The sequence below is a fragment of the Varanus komodoensis genome, unplaced genomic scaffold, assembly GCF_004798865.1.
Source record: "Varanus komodoensis strain SLA01 unplaced genomic scaffold, ASM479886v1 scaffold11, whole genome shotgun sequence".
Classification (NCBI taxonomy): Eukaryota; Metazoa; Chordata; class Lepidosauria; order Squamata; family Varanidae; genus Varanus; species Varanus komodoensis.
The window spans coordinates 22897234-22912509 of record NW_025335317.1 but is presented as its reverse complement, the minus strand read 5'-3'; the positions used below and the strand labels follow the sequence as shown (position 1 = coordinate 22912509).

At 41.4% G+C, this 15276-nt stretch overlaps 1 protein-coding gene across 2 annotated transcripts in view; it reads left to right on the top strand.

The window, feature by feature from the left end:
• PRKG1 (protein kinase cGMP-dependent 1) overlaps window positions 1-15276 on the top strand; it is a 743395-nt gene that overhangs the window by 451828 nt on the left and 276291 nt on the right. The window lies entirely within an intron of this gene.

Below are 15276 nucleotides of genomic sequence, written 5' to 3'. Positions count from 1 at the left end.
GAAGACAAGTCTACCGAAGCAGTTCAAGTAGTACTTATTCTTTTGATATGCTTTCATTGTTTTTATCTGTTTCTGTGCAAGGTATTTTCAAGATTAAACAGGAGGATCCCTGCCTTCCATTAAAATGACTGGGAGGAGGAAAAACATATGGTTCAGAGTTGCTTCTTAGATCAGAAAAGTGTGCCTTTTAAAGTATTTAATTAGCTAGGTGTGCAGTTGAATTTATTTAAAGTGATGTGAATGCAGCTACCAAAATTTTCCACTATGATGGCACAGGCAACTTTATGAATGGATCTACAAGACATTTGGTAACCCTCACCATGAAGCTCTGTGACTGCCCAAACACCCAAGGCCACACACATACCTGGCTAATTTCAGTGCCTTTAATTACAAGTTTGTCAAAAATAAAAATAAAATAAAACAAAGCATAAGAACTCATGGTTAGTTCATTAGTTACACTTTACTCCAAATACTTTGTCTGTAGAGCTTTAGCTGTTGGCTGCCGAAGGAGCAGTGTTGATTCTTCACCCTCATTTTATCTTCCCAGAAGTCTGTTTCCTGTTGTATACATTTCCTTTCCATGTCCATCCATTCTTAACTCTAAGTTATTTCTTGTAGCTCTTTATAATGGTTGTTCATGGATTTACCAGGTGTTAATTCAGTGACGACAGAAGTATATGAGCAGGACTGGGGCATTCTGTATGGTTCATTTGTTTGTTTGTTTATTTAAAACGTCTTTAGACCCTTACAGTAGTCTCAGGATGGTTTCATAATGAGACAAAATAGAGTAAAACACAGCAACATGTTGACTTCATTTTGTTTACCCTGAGAGGTTGACTATGAAGCTTCCCTTTTCTTTTGTGAACGTTTGAGAGCCAGTGTGGTATAGCAGTTAAGAGTGCAGGACGAAGACTCGTGAGAACTGGGGGCTAGTTCCTACTCGGCCATGGAGCTAACTGGGTGACTTTTGGCAAGTCACAGACTCCCAGTCCAATCTACCTCACAGGGTTGTTGTGAGCATAAGCTTGAGAGGAGGAGGAGGAGGAGAATTATGTAAGCTGTTTTGAGTTCCTTGGCAGAAAAAGGTGGGAAATAATAATAATAATAATAATAATAATAATAATAATAATAATATCCCATTCTCAGCTATTTGTAACTTACCTATTGACTAAAAGTCCCTAACATAGTTAACTAGGTATACTTTAAAAAGGCAAAACTTTATATCATACAAATGCATGGTATGTTTTAAAAGTACCCAACAAATAATACTTAGTAGCAATAGTTGTCATAGCAGAGAGGCATTAATCAGGGCAAACCAGAATCAGTCCTGCTTGGGCCTGGGCAGGAAGGAGACCGACAGTTGCCAGCATGCCCAGCCATCAGTGACTGCAGCCCTTTTTTTCCAAGCACGCACAGGATCATTTCCCTGGAAGCGGCTGACCTCAGTGGTGCCATCATTTGATTAATGCCATCATAACTGTCGTACTTTGGCAGTTGCCCATCCATAATAATGATTATTAAAAACAATATTGCAATGTCACTTAAAAGTAGTTTTCAGTAAATGGAGCATTAGGCACTCTTGTAGAAGTAGTTCAGCAGAAAAAGCTGATTTGCTTCTCTGCTTTGCACATATCCTTTCATGTGGACTAAGCAGAGGTTAATGCACCATTCTTTATAGAAATTTCTTCATAGAAATTATGCACATTTTGTCCATACTTGATTCCATCTTTCAGTTGGAATAGTTTAAAGCTTGTTTAGCAAAATCACAGAATCATAGAATAGTAGAGTTGGAAGGGGCCATGAAGGCCACTGGGTCCAACTCCCTGCTGTCGCAGGACACCAAGTTACACCATCTCGCCCACCATTCAAAATAATGCTGCATTTCCACCACACATATGGATCAATGCAACTCTTCTGCCAGTAGCCAAGTCCCTTTGTGTGCTTGTTCTCTGCGCAACAGATATCAGAAATTGAAACTGGTGCCTCTTATGTAGAAGACAAGCCTGTAGAGGGAGACCCCCAGAACACCATGCCCAACTGGTCATTGCATATTAACGGAATCAAGCAAGAGCACCTAACTTCATCGCTGAAATGCATTTGTGGTTTGGGGTAAGTTGCAGCACTCCACATATCCAATTTCCAGTGGATGCAAATTACACATTTATGTTTTGCATCCAGACTATTTGGGCTTTTTTAAATGGTAGGGAACTGGGCCACTCCTAGCTATCTGTGATGTACCTGACATTTTAAATAGCAGAGTTTATGGTAGACAATAGAAAATGTGCATCTCCATTTTGTAAAATAGTAATACACTCCAAGGGATTGTGACAAATGGGACAGTTCCTGGTAGTGGGATGAATGTGCCATTCAGTTTCGGATTTACTTTAGTGTCTGAATATCTATGTATATTTAAAATAAAAAAATAGATAACTATCACATGTTGCTCAAATGAGGTATCTTATAGCACAAACCAGCCTCTTTCTGCTTTGCCTCATTTCACAAGTTCATTTTATCCTGTTTTTGAAACAATTGCTTCTTCAGGAACATTACATAAAAATGTGCTTTTCAATACAGTGGTACCTTGGCTCACAAACTCAATCCATTCCATGGCTCTGGTCGTGAGCCAAGTCAAATTTCTCTGTAAGGTTAAATGTAAATAAGGTTAATTCGTTCTGTAAATATTTTTTGTTAATCACGGGGAAGATGGGCATGGTTATGGGCACACTGCGGGGGGGCGACGGGCGTGATCATGGGCATGCTCATGCAGGAAAGATGGGCGCAATCTCAGCCATCTCCCCCACCCAGCACGATTGTGACCATCCCCCTCCCCCCCCGGCACAACCGCAATCGTGCCTGTCTTCCCTGCACAAGTGTGCCCGCGATGGTGGCCATCTCCCCAACGTGGAGTTCACGACCTGAGTCAAAATTTCTATGAATTTTTTGTTCGCGACCTGATTTGGTCATGAACTGAGGTGTGCGTGAGCCGAGGTACCACTGTATATTTTTCTAAGTGTATTTTTTTCTCAAAATACACATATTAATGCATTTTTACATTTTTAGCTGAGAACTGTTTTGGAACCTTTGGGGGGCATGAAAACTGGTATACAATGTGAGCATTTGTTGTGAGGTGTCATCTCACAGTTGTAAAAAGACCCACACTTAAGCCGGCAATAAAACCAAAGTCTTTTATTGCTCTTTTCTACAAGATTTACGATGCTACGAATAAGTTCTACTGTAATGACCTTTACAAGTTAGTTGCTACCTTCTTAATGACGTCCCTCAGGGAACCCACGTGGGATTAGCTTTCTTTGCTCCACCTTTCCCCACTGAGGTGGGACAAAGCTTCCTTTTGTTCCAATCGGCGTAAGGAATGTCTAAGAGTCGCACGAGACAAATCTATCCCGCATCCTGTGTCTTCTGTGTCTTGTTCAGGAGACTCAGCGTCAGGAGGAAGGGGGGTATCCTGCCCGTGCTCTCCATGGGCAGAACATGTAGTGTCTTTTCCCTCAGGGCCCTCATAGTTGGACAGAGGCTTGGCTGTTTGCCCAAGTGGTAAAGGGTCAGGATGAGGGACGGCTATCTGTTCAGCTACTCCCAAGCCAGGTTGTGGAAGGGTCACTTGGCCACAGGGCCTCAAGTATAAATCCTCCTGTTCTGATGTCTGATTCTCTCTTTGGATGTTTGACTCTTTCTCGCAAGGTGCCACCTCTCTTGAGGCGTCAGGCACGACAGCATTGGAGGTGCAGATCTGATCAGTTCTTACTGGGATTCTCAAAGGTGCAATTCCTCAAGAATCTCAACCTCACAGAGGATTCAAAGGTCTTCTCTTTGAAGTCTGATTGCACAGCATTGCTTTCACTATGCCTTTCAGTGTAGGCAACCCATGAAGGGAAAATGGGTTGTAGGTTGTGCCTCTGTCCACATCCCTTTGGTCTCAGTCTTAGTTTTATGCTCACATTAGGCATGGATGTCTGCAGGGAAAAGCATACAGATGTAGATTATACATGCAAAGTGTTTCTCTGATCTTGAACACTGTGCATGCTTCTAGGGTTGTGTGTGGATATGGGGGGGGGGCTCTTTGCTCATAAAAACCATAAGTGACGCCATAAGTGTTTGTTTGCAGTTGTCCATGGCTAATTCAATGAAGTTGAGGCCAACATCAGCATTGCCAAATGACATCTTGACCACAACCAGAGACATAGTTCTACCCTATAACCCTGTAACCTGGTTGATATGCAATCTATACTTGCAAGCTGCTAAGACTGGAAGAACCAGAAAAGTTTGAACATGCCAACATTCTCCAACTTTCACTTCAAGATGCAGTTCAGTTTCCTCCTGTACTCATTTCTGGCCTATAGTTTCAGTTTGTTCAAACAGAAAAAGTGCACATCTTTTTTTTAAAATAGGCAGCTTTCTCATTGACCAAAGCTTGAAAATGACTTTTAAAAATGGAAACTCTTAACTGTGCACAGTCCCAAACACAAACACAGGTTCAGGAATTTGCAAACATTGTTTGAGACGTGCATTCTTGTTGTGAATGAAGCATTTTTAAGTGGTTTGCAAACTGGAACAACATTCTTACAAGCTGCTTGAAAGAGCCAGTATAGTACTTTGTATATCAGTACATCTAACTTTGCAGAAGATTACAGTCACACATCTACATAAATTTTAATGTTTTACAGTGCAACGTTAACCATATTCACTTAGAAATAAGCACCATTAACTTCAGTAGTGCTTACTCTCAGGTAGGGAGGAATAGCATTGCAGCCTTAGTCTGCGTTGACATCAGTGCACTTAAATTAAATGTCATCAAGGAGAAAGTACATTTCCCCTGAAAGATCTGTTTCTTCCTATACAAGAGCTTGCTGGCTATTAAAGAGCTTCCTTAGACCCCATTCAGCATGGATTCTCATTTCAGACAATGATTCAAGTAAGTGACATTCTTTGTGCTTGTTGCTTTAAGAAAACATATTGTTTGTTATGGAAGAATGGTGCCTTTGTGTAACACTGGTAGATTTCTATTCACTGTCTCTATTTATTAGTAGCTCATGTTAGATGGGCAGCCCACACAGTTTCAAAGCAAGCAGGAGGAGATCTATTTTTGAATGCCATGCTGCACTGTATCTTGAAAAGCTGCTGCTTTCTTTAATGAAACACACAGGATTGTGTTTTCCTATGGTAGGTAGTCAACAGCTAGGAAAATAGTCCTCCAAGTATAAAAACCCCTTGACATATCAAATAAAGGAAAATGGCTACTTAAGTTTAAACAGAGCATTCTTAGGTCTAGATGTGATGGCAACTGAGGCATCATCTCACAATAGGAGCCTGATCTTCCAGATTCCAGCTGGGAAAATAGGAGAAAAGAAAGCCCAGGGTTTACAAAATAACTGGTGCTGGAATTTGTACAGAAGACAGGGCTCAGTGAACACCAAAGTCATCGTCTTTATGGATATAGCCTTGGACCAGATGTAACACTTCCTTTCTCTTCCTATTGATAGTGAGCTCCTTATTTCTTTATTGTTATTATTCCCACTGTTTTTCCTCTGGCAAGGAAACTAACACCGTTTACATGGACCTCCTATCTATTGTATACTCAACCCTGTGAGGTATGTAAGGCTGAGAGTCAAGACTGGACCAAATGACTCGGTGAACTTCATAGCTGAGTGGGAACTAAAACCCAGATTTCTCAAGCCATAGGCCACCATTTTAACAAGGCATTGGTTCTCACAGATGCCTTTGTCCCTTCTTCTGTAACATACCCTTTATATCCCCTTAACATCTGTCCTTAGCCACAGGTCAGCAACACTACTCCTTTACCATCTGCACCAGTTTCCTCAGGTAAGGTTTGCAATCCAACTGCCCTTGTTTAAAATCCCATTTAAAAAATAAGCTTGGTCAGGGGAGAGTATTTACATGCATGCTAGCCATTGTGTTACCTACGGTACCAACGGATAGGCAAAAATTGGTTTTGTTGAAACTGGTTGTAGGCATCTTTGTAGCAACTGCCTTCTTGTAGATTGGATGACACTGGGCTTGGAAGCCCAGTAATCATGCTCAAGGAATCCCTGAAAACATGGATTTTGCTGAAAGTGATTATGCTGTAACCCTCTGCTTTGGTTCTTTTGACTCTGCCTTGAATTCCTGGAATGCAGGTCTGGGGTAATGATGAATGGAAGTAAAAACACCAGGGCAAAAGGTTAACTGACTCACATTGTAGCAATATTGCTAGAATTACAGAATAGGAAGTCTGGTTACAGTTGGCTGGCAGTAATCCGGTAAGGTCCACTTTAACTATGCTTGACCAAGCCAGCTCCTTTTGTCAATTTGTATATAAACTGCAGGTCAATAATCAGGTGTAGGACGGTTACTGGAAACTGGATGAAGTTGTAACCTTGAGGCCTGTCCACATGGATTGCCTTATCCATGGAGAAAAGCCTGGACTCCAGGTTCCAGGGCACCTGCCCCATTTCAGTCAGAAAACTGAAAACTTTTTTTTTCAGAAAAGAGAATGGAGAAAAACCACATCTCACCTAGCCACTATACTGTTTCTCTGGGACCAAGTCAGATGGTTTTGGATGGTACTGATGTTCAAATTCTGGTCCTGCATTTTGAAGTGGTTCTTCAGTGTTTCTTCCATGTTTTGCCGGTCAAAAGCAAGCCTAAAGCAAGGGCTGCAGGAGCCCTTGACAATGGGGTGTTACCTGTGCCAACCAAGTTATTAAATTAGGCTTGTAATTTCTAGCAAGCTTTATGCTGCCAGGGAAACAAGAGCACAGATGCTTCACAGGGATGAGCTGGGAGATCTAGTATTGCTTATCATTTAGAGAAAGTACAAGACAGGGAAATAAAGGTAGTCCTGGCTCTTGGGTGTAAGAAAAGGAAGAGAACAGTGCATTTGTATAAAAAAAGAACAATAAGAATGCACGTGCCCCATTCCTACAGTGTGTGTATACTCTGGATAGCTTTTGCTTTTATTGTGGATGTTCTTGCTTGCTTTCTTGTTTTGATTTTTTTTCTGGAAGGTATTAATTTTGCCTTACAATAAAAATTGAAGAAACACCACAAACCAGAAATAAAATCCAGACAAGACAAAACTACATAATAACATGATGTGCATAATTATGCAATTAAGTTAAAATGATTCAAAACAGCAGAGGCTAAATTGAACATCAGAAGACTTAAAGCAAGCCTGTAAAAATTAATTCTCAGTTACTCTCAGTCACTGTAATATTGAATTTAGGTAGTAAATGCAGACAGGTTAGAGACAAGAGTAGACACCCAAGAAACAAAGTATCAGCATATCAAGGGAATGTCAAATATCAAGGAAATCTCAAGATTGAGATTGACTGTAGCATTTAAACAAAAAATCTTACAAAACCCAAAAGCAAATCTTAAAAAGCAAACAAATAACCTAGCGAAAACTCTGTTCAGTAGCTGAGAGTGCATACTAAATAAAAAATGGAAAGTGGGGAGATTAAAAAGCTCTGCATGGAAGCATTGGCTGATTGGATTCCTGAACAGGAAATTCTACTGGAAAGGAAAATATGCTGCAACACTTTGTTGTAGATCCAATTCATAGCATAAATATTATACATGCAATTTAATAGGCATGCTGGCAAAAGCTACTTGTGGACTTTTGCCTTATTTTTTGTAGGCCGCTCGGCACACAAGTTCATTTTGTCTTCTTCACTAGCAGTAGGGATTTCTAAGGGTTAACTTACAAGGAGTTGTTTTCCTCATGAGGGGACTGTAAGAGACTTAGGGTGGGTGTTATAATAGCAAAGACATGTGCTTTATGAACATGTTTCTGCTAATTAGGCGAGATTTGGAAAGAATGGTAATTAATGGGAGATGGGGGGGAATTTGTTTCCTCAGAAGGGTCATTGACCCATGGGAAAACTCAACTGAGGGCAGAGCCAGTGCCCAAAGTGGGCCTGTTTAAAGCACTGGTAATTTCGCAGCTCTTCCTCTCTGTGTGCTGATCCATCACTTCTCTCTCACATGCATGAAACAAAGCATGAGGCAGCTCGCAAAGGAGTGGTCGAGACAGCACGAGCGGTCCCTCAACTTCTAGAGTAGCAGATGAGTCTGGGACTGTACAAAATTAGGCTGCTGGTTTCCACGTCCCAAACTCCAAGCTCAACCATTCCATGTTCAACCATTCCTGCACTGGCTGGTAACTTTCAGGAAATGCTCACCAGATCGTTTTTCCCTGATCACAAGATTATTTTGTTCTCACAGTTTGGCTGAGTGGTGGGAAGACTCCAGAAATATCTGGGGTTGCTAGATGGGCAATATTTGCTTGGGAGAGTTGGAAGGCAGATAAATAGTCACTAGTGCATATGGTCATTGGGAGGTTTGCTGGTCAAATGGAAGAGAAAGATTAGGTTTTTAACATGAGAGTCAGTGTGGTTGGTAGTTAAGAGTGCAAGACTGAGGCTCTGGGTTCTAGTCCCCACTCAGTCATGGAGCCAGCTGGGTGACCTTGCTCCAGTCACAGACTCTCAGCCCAATCCACCTGCCAGGGTCGTTGTTATGGGGGTAAGACTGAGAGCAGGAGAAGCAGAAAGATGCAAGTTGTCTTGGGTTCTTTGTAAGAAAAAAGTGGAATTTAAATCCATTAAAATGCATAAATAACACTGGCTGGGTTTTCATGTCATACTAATCTACCTTATCAATAAGCCACAATAAGCCACAAGCTGCTGTGCATCCAACAGGCAATCAGACTCCCTGTGAATTGTTCTCCTCCTTACCTCTTCTTTGTCCTCCCTCCTCTTTGATTTCCAGGGGGCCTTGTGGCTCAAGCCACCATCTTCTCTTCCTGCCATGATTACCAGCCACTTTTGGTCCACTACAGTCTTTTTTTTCCCCCTGAGATAACTTTTTCTCTGGGAAAAACAGAAGAGGAAAAAAAAATAAAGGTGATAACTCTGAAGTACCCAATGTTTCATTTCCGTCCACTCTAAGCTTTACAAAGTCTTGGGCAAAGGTCTTTGCCAGTACTGTTATGAGATTCTTTAACCAAAAGTGCCTAGGACAGAACCAGTGTGAAGCCATCTGTTTCACACAGCACTATGGAAGGGGCTAGAGGAAGGCTGGGATTGGGATCTGAACGGTGGAGTGCAGTGTTTAAACCATTTGCCTAGCACGAGAGGACCATGGCTTGAACATGAGTTGCACTCTGCTTCCAGCCACTAAATGGCTTAGCACTAGGTGGAACCTTGAGCCTTCACAGTGCCAAGTGCATGGTTTTCCACACAAGTACTGATTTTCCACTTCCACCTGAGTAGAAGTTGCAGGCCCTATTCACTTCCTAGTTATAGTGTTTGGTACCATGAATTTACACCTGAGAATTTGATCAGGCAGACCCTCAGACAGGCTGTTTCCTTCTAAAGCAGCAGCAGCCCATCATAAAGAGCAACATAGCTTTGAAGGCTAGTTTCCAGTGCTTCTCCTTGCTCATTACCTTCAAAAAACACCTAACTACTTCCACTAGCAGAGGAGCCAAATACAGACTACAAACATGTTCCTTTCATGAAAGCTGGCCTGCATTCCTAGCGGACACTGATTCCGCATTACTTAACATTCATAACAATGGACAACTCAGCAAGCAAAAGGGCTAATGACTCAGAAATATACTTTTCATTCACAGTCAGAAAGTTTTGCGGTTGCAAAGGCTTATCTAGAAAGGGGATAAGGTTACTCCATGACTGATCATCTGACCGTTCAGTACCTTAAAGGTCCTTCTCCAGAAAACAGATAAACTTCTGTTGCTCTGGGTTTGCCTTTACCTCATCTGGGCCAACACATTTTTGTGGGTATCCTAAATAATTAATAACTGTGTTGTTGTTGCAAATGCGAGATGTGGCTCACATCAGCCTGTACTACTGAGATCACCTTCTTCCCCGACACACACACAAATCAGCCAGCTGGCACATTCTGTTTAGGCTTCGCAAACCAACAGAAGTTCAGCAGTGACCCAAGAGGTGAAGAGCCGGATATGCTATTTCCAGCTCCTGGACCACACAGTCTCCTGGCAGATCCAGACTTCTTGGTGCAAATAAATGAGCAGTTGATCAAATTCATGGGAGAATATGGATGTGAGAGCAATGGGCACTTGATTGAATTCATGGGAGAATAATGTGAAAGCCATTCTTATTACCCACAGTTATCTGTTATCAGCTGGAATATGATCGCTGGCTTGCAAAGCTTGAAAAAGACTTTCTCTTCCTGCAGGAAATAGCTACACTGGCAGCAAGTCCTCCCTCTAATCCAGCTGATTTCTTTTCTATTACTATTTGTATGAAAAGAAAGGATGGTGCCATGATTACACACTGGTATCAGATCCAATCTCTTTTAGCTAAAGGCAAGTATGGTGACTTGAGCTTTACCTGTTCCAGATGTATATTTTCTATTTGGATTTCTCTCCTGAGCAGACAAATAATTTATATTAGAGTTGGGCCAATTCTCTAGGGCAGAATTATATTGGGAGACATTTCAACGGGTCTAGGAAAGGGGCAAAAAGACAATACTTTATGAAATTTTCAAAGGCTTTGGCAGCCTGCTTCTCCACTATCTGTCTGTCTTCCTGCCGTCCTTCTTTTTCCAAACCACCTGTTATCCAGTTGCAATTCACAACATATGCCCAGCAACTATGTCTATTCTTCCGTGTGTGTCCTGCATGGCACAAGCAATGCTGTTCCAGGACTATTGTGGGGGATAGAGCAGGAAACACCAAATGCAACTTCAGACAGACAGACAGACAGACAGACAGACAGACAGACAGACAGACAATGATTAAAGCAACCTTAAAGCAGAAATCATGGGGCGTGTCTCAGCATCTAAGGGATCTTTTTGGTACAAGTAATAGGCCTGGGAATCCTGTGCTTATTAACTGGAAAATCTTTAATTAAGGAATGGTTTAGGTGAAAGAGTTGTATACTTTCTGAAGACCACATGTGTTTTCTATGTTATGCGCAGCTCATTTGATTTATTAGGGACTGTGAATAAACACTGATTTGGCAAGCTGCACAGTTCTTTCCATTTTGGGTAGACTTAATGCAGGTAGACCAATAGCCTGCTTAGTGTTGTTGCAGTTAGAAATATTAATTACTTTATTGTGCATCTTTATTTGACTTCCGAAAATGATTATTTGGAAATGGTCTCGGTTAACATCCTGTGAAAGTAAACACAGATGAGCAATGCAAACCTTTAATATAAATGGACTCAGACTGCCTTTTCTGGAAATAAAGAGTACATTTTAACAACAGCTGTGTATAGTTGGAAGGGGAAGAAACCCTCATGGCTTTGGCTTTGACTTTTAAAAATGGTTCATTGTGTGTCACATTATCTTTAGCTGTTCCACCCCTGTAGGGTTCCGGTCTATTTTAGCACTCTCCAGAAATGTAAACCTCTCGCTGTGCTTTCTCCAAGCAATGCGTTACAGCCAGAGAGCTCCCCTTTGTCTTTCTTATTTTAATAAGTATTTGTTCATCAGCTGCAGCAAATGATAGCACCTGGCATTTAATTAATTACTAATTTTGTAAAAGGCTATGAATATTTTTCAGAGCCTATATGTGGTGAGACTGAAAGGGCAATGATACCGCTAAATGATATTTCTTCCATCTGTTAACAAATTAGCTTTTGCCACTGTGTGTACAGTTTTGCACGTGCACTGCCAGGGTGTGTGCCATGCTTGGCAGCCTCTTCCTTGGGATGCTTTCACATGTTGCAGCAGCTGACCCAGGACAAACATCTTAACTGGACAAAAAAGCACATTATTTTTGGCCCAATGGAAATGGACGCTATAGAGGATGAACAGATGCCAAGCAGTGTTTCACATAGGCATCTCATTTTGGTTGACAGAGTCTCTGGTACTTTGCATTACCTTTAAGTGCTAGTTCTCATTGTTATTTTAAAAGCTAGGTCTGGCTTGTTGTACGTAGTTGTCCCCTCCACTTTCTGAGCTCTGTGCCTGAACAGGAAATAATCTACGCCCCATTTCTTATGCCCTCTAGCAGGAAGGTTGAGCTTTCAGTCATGTGTTATGGCATGTGAAAAGAGCGTGCAGTTGGAAGTCCTGCTCATATGGAGGGTTTTTGTTTCTGTGCAAACAGACGCAAGTAGGTGTCCACTTCAAAACTGCTGTGCAAAAAGGCAAGCTGGAACAGCCCAATGCCCCGTACACAGCTTGATATTTCCTGTTCCAGAAGCATCTGGAACAGGGCATCTGCTTTATAACTTATCAGTCAAAAGTCCTGGCTCTGCCCAGGTTGGAATAGTCCTTTGTTTAACATGGTGAAGCCTTCAAGCAGATGAATGTTTTATTCTTATTTTGTTGTCATTGCATGGAACCGAATGCTTATTAGGAACTTAAAAATATAGAAAGCACTCTCATCTCACATGATTCCAAAAAGCACTAGGTTTTCTAAAGCCTCAGCATTGGGATCAACAGTTCTTTAATCCCTGCTTAGAAATTGACACTATTTCTGTCGCTGCATTGTGGGAGGAGGCAGCCTCAATTGAAACCTGCTCACCAAGTTTTAACAGGAAAACTCAACTTTTTGCAAATGTATTATGTGTTGTATAAAAAGTAAAAATCCTGAAATAGGTACAGCATAGAAGGGAAGATGGAGAGGGGAAAGAGGGGTGTGTCAGATGCCAGGATAGAAAAAAAAAAGATAGCAAAGATAAGTTGGAGAAGGGCAAAGAGTTGTTGTTCAAATGGGGAAATGAGTATGGAAAAAGTAGAAGTCTTCAGATGAATTTGAAATTCCAAGATTACATGTAACAAACCATACAGGAAATAGTTTGCTGAAAGGATTGGTACAAAGAATAAAAGTGTGGGAAGGCAAGTAAACAGAAAGGAGAGAAGAGAGATGTGAGGAGGGAACCCCATCTATAAGTGAGATGGAGCTGCTGATATCATGGGAGAAAAAAAATGAAAAGAAAAAAGGGTAGACATTTGGCGAGACTGACAAGGAAATTATACATGATGAGCAGAACTGTGAGAGGTAAAATACGGAATGCCTCAAAAATAAAATATTGCCTTGATGTATGGGTGAGTAAAGGACTTCATCTGTTAAGAACACTGTAGAATTATGGTGGACATATTAATCCAACAGCAGCTGGAAGGCCACAGGGTTCTGGTTTAGTAGGAAAGTTTACAAAGCTACCAGACTCCCAAAGGAGAGGCTTGTTTTATAGTGTATGTTTTATATTATATATTTGTATTTTATTGTATATATTTTAAAATGTTATTTTAATTTTTTGTTGTAAGCCGCCCTGAGGCTTCGGCGAATGGGGCGGCATAAAAATGTTTTAATAAATAAATAAATAAAAAGAAAATGTTCCTTTTTTCATGGGCACTAAAACAATATTGGCAAGAATACATAAACAAGTAAAATCTGTACTTCCTTATCTGATTTAGATGAGGAAGTACAAGGAAAGATAATCAAATTCTCAGATGATACAAAACTGGGCAGAATAGCAAACACCCTAGAAGACAGAATGAAGATCCAGGACGATCTTGATAAATTTGAACACTGGGCTGAAACCAACAGAATGAAATTTAATAAGGACAAGGGCCAAGTCCTCCACTTAGGAAAAGAAACCAAAGGTATCAGTACAAGATGGGGAATATGTGTCTCAACAGAACTGAAAAAGAAAAAGAAATCAGAGTAAAAGTGGACAATAGGCTAAACATGAGCCAACAATGCAATGCAGTCGCCAAAAGGGCAAATGCTATTTTGGGATGCATTAACAGAAGTATTACTTCCAAATCATGAGAAGTAGTAGTTCCTCTGTACTCCGAACTAGTCAGACCTCATCTGGAATACTATGTCCAGTTCTGGGCACCAAGACGTAAGAAAGCTGCAGGTAAATTAGGTCCAGTGGAGGGCAACAAAAATGATGCAGGGTTTGGAAACTGCCCTATGAGAAAAGGATGAGAGAACTGGGCCTGTTTAGCCTTGAGAAGAGAAGACTGAGGGGGAACATGCTATCCCACTATAGGTACCTCAAAGACTGTCACAAAGAGGAAGGTCAAGATCTCTTCTTGCTAATGCAAGAAGTGTAGCACACGAAATAATTCAAATTGTGACAATCCAGACCCAGGCTGGACATCAGGAAAAACTTCCTGTCAGAGCAATACAACAGTGGAACCAGCTGCCTAGAGAAGTGGTGGGCTCTCCCACACTGGAGACATTCGAAAAGAAACTGGACAGCCATCTGAGTGGGATGGTGTAACTTGGTGTCCTGCAACAGCGGGGGGTTGGACTCAATGGCCTTCATTGGTCCCTTCCAACTCTAATATTCTATGATTTTATGATTCTATGAAAATGTTCTTATATATAGGACTTTGGATATGCAGTCTAGAAAGTCCTTTCTGTAAACTCCTTATTTTCCTTTAATATCCCTTACTGTCATCTGGTGGTGTGCCAGCCAGTTCCACCTCCACTGTTGCATTCACTGCCACCAGCTTCACACTATCCACATGCTGGGCAAGATTAGCAGGCAAGAAACCGGACAAATGCATGTGGCTCTCCCTCTGAGCAGGAGCCCCTTCCCTCTCTGGCCTGATCTGCATGCCACAGCAACCCACCATGGGTGATCATCCATGGGGGTTGTCATGCCTTGTTGAACCCAGCACAGTTTCTTCAAGGTAGCTGATTTTTCAAGAACAAGACAGATTAGGGCTCTATTGCTTTGTTTTAGGGCTGATGATATCCATGTGGGCTTGTTGTGTCATCCAAGCCTAACAGGACAATGTTTTTGTGGTTTGCCCCGAATGACTAGAAAGATGTCCAGTCAAAGAGGAAACAAGGGCTCAAGCCAGTCACTTTTCATGATCCCTCCAATGACTGTCTTTCCATCAATGCTAAAGCAGCTCTTTGGAAGAACGTTCACTTTCTCCTCAGCTTTATTTAAAAAAATCAGTGCCTGAAAAATTATCGTAATAAAAAATTATTGTATTTAGTGAAGAGGAACTAAAGAGCCTCTTGATGCGGGTGAAGGAGGAGACCACAAAAGTTGGCTTGAAACTCAACATTAAGAAAATTAAGATCATGGCATCCGGTCCTCTCACTTCCTGACAAATAGATGGGGAAGAAATGGAGGTAATGACAGATTTTATTTTCCTGGGCTGCAAGATCACCGCAGACGGGGACTGCAGCCAAGAAATTAAAAGACGCTTGCTCCTGTGGAGGAATGCTATGGCAAATCTAGACAGCATACTAAAAAGCAGAGACATCACCCTGCCAACAAAAGTGCGTATAG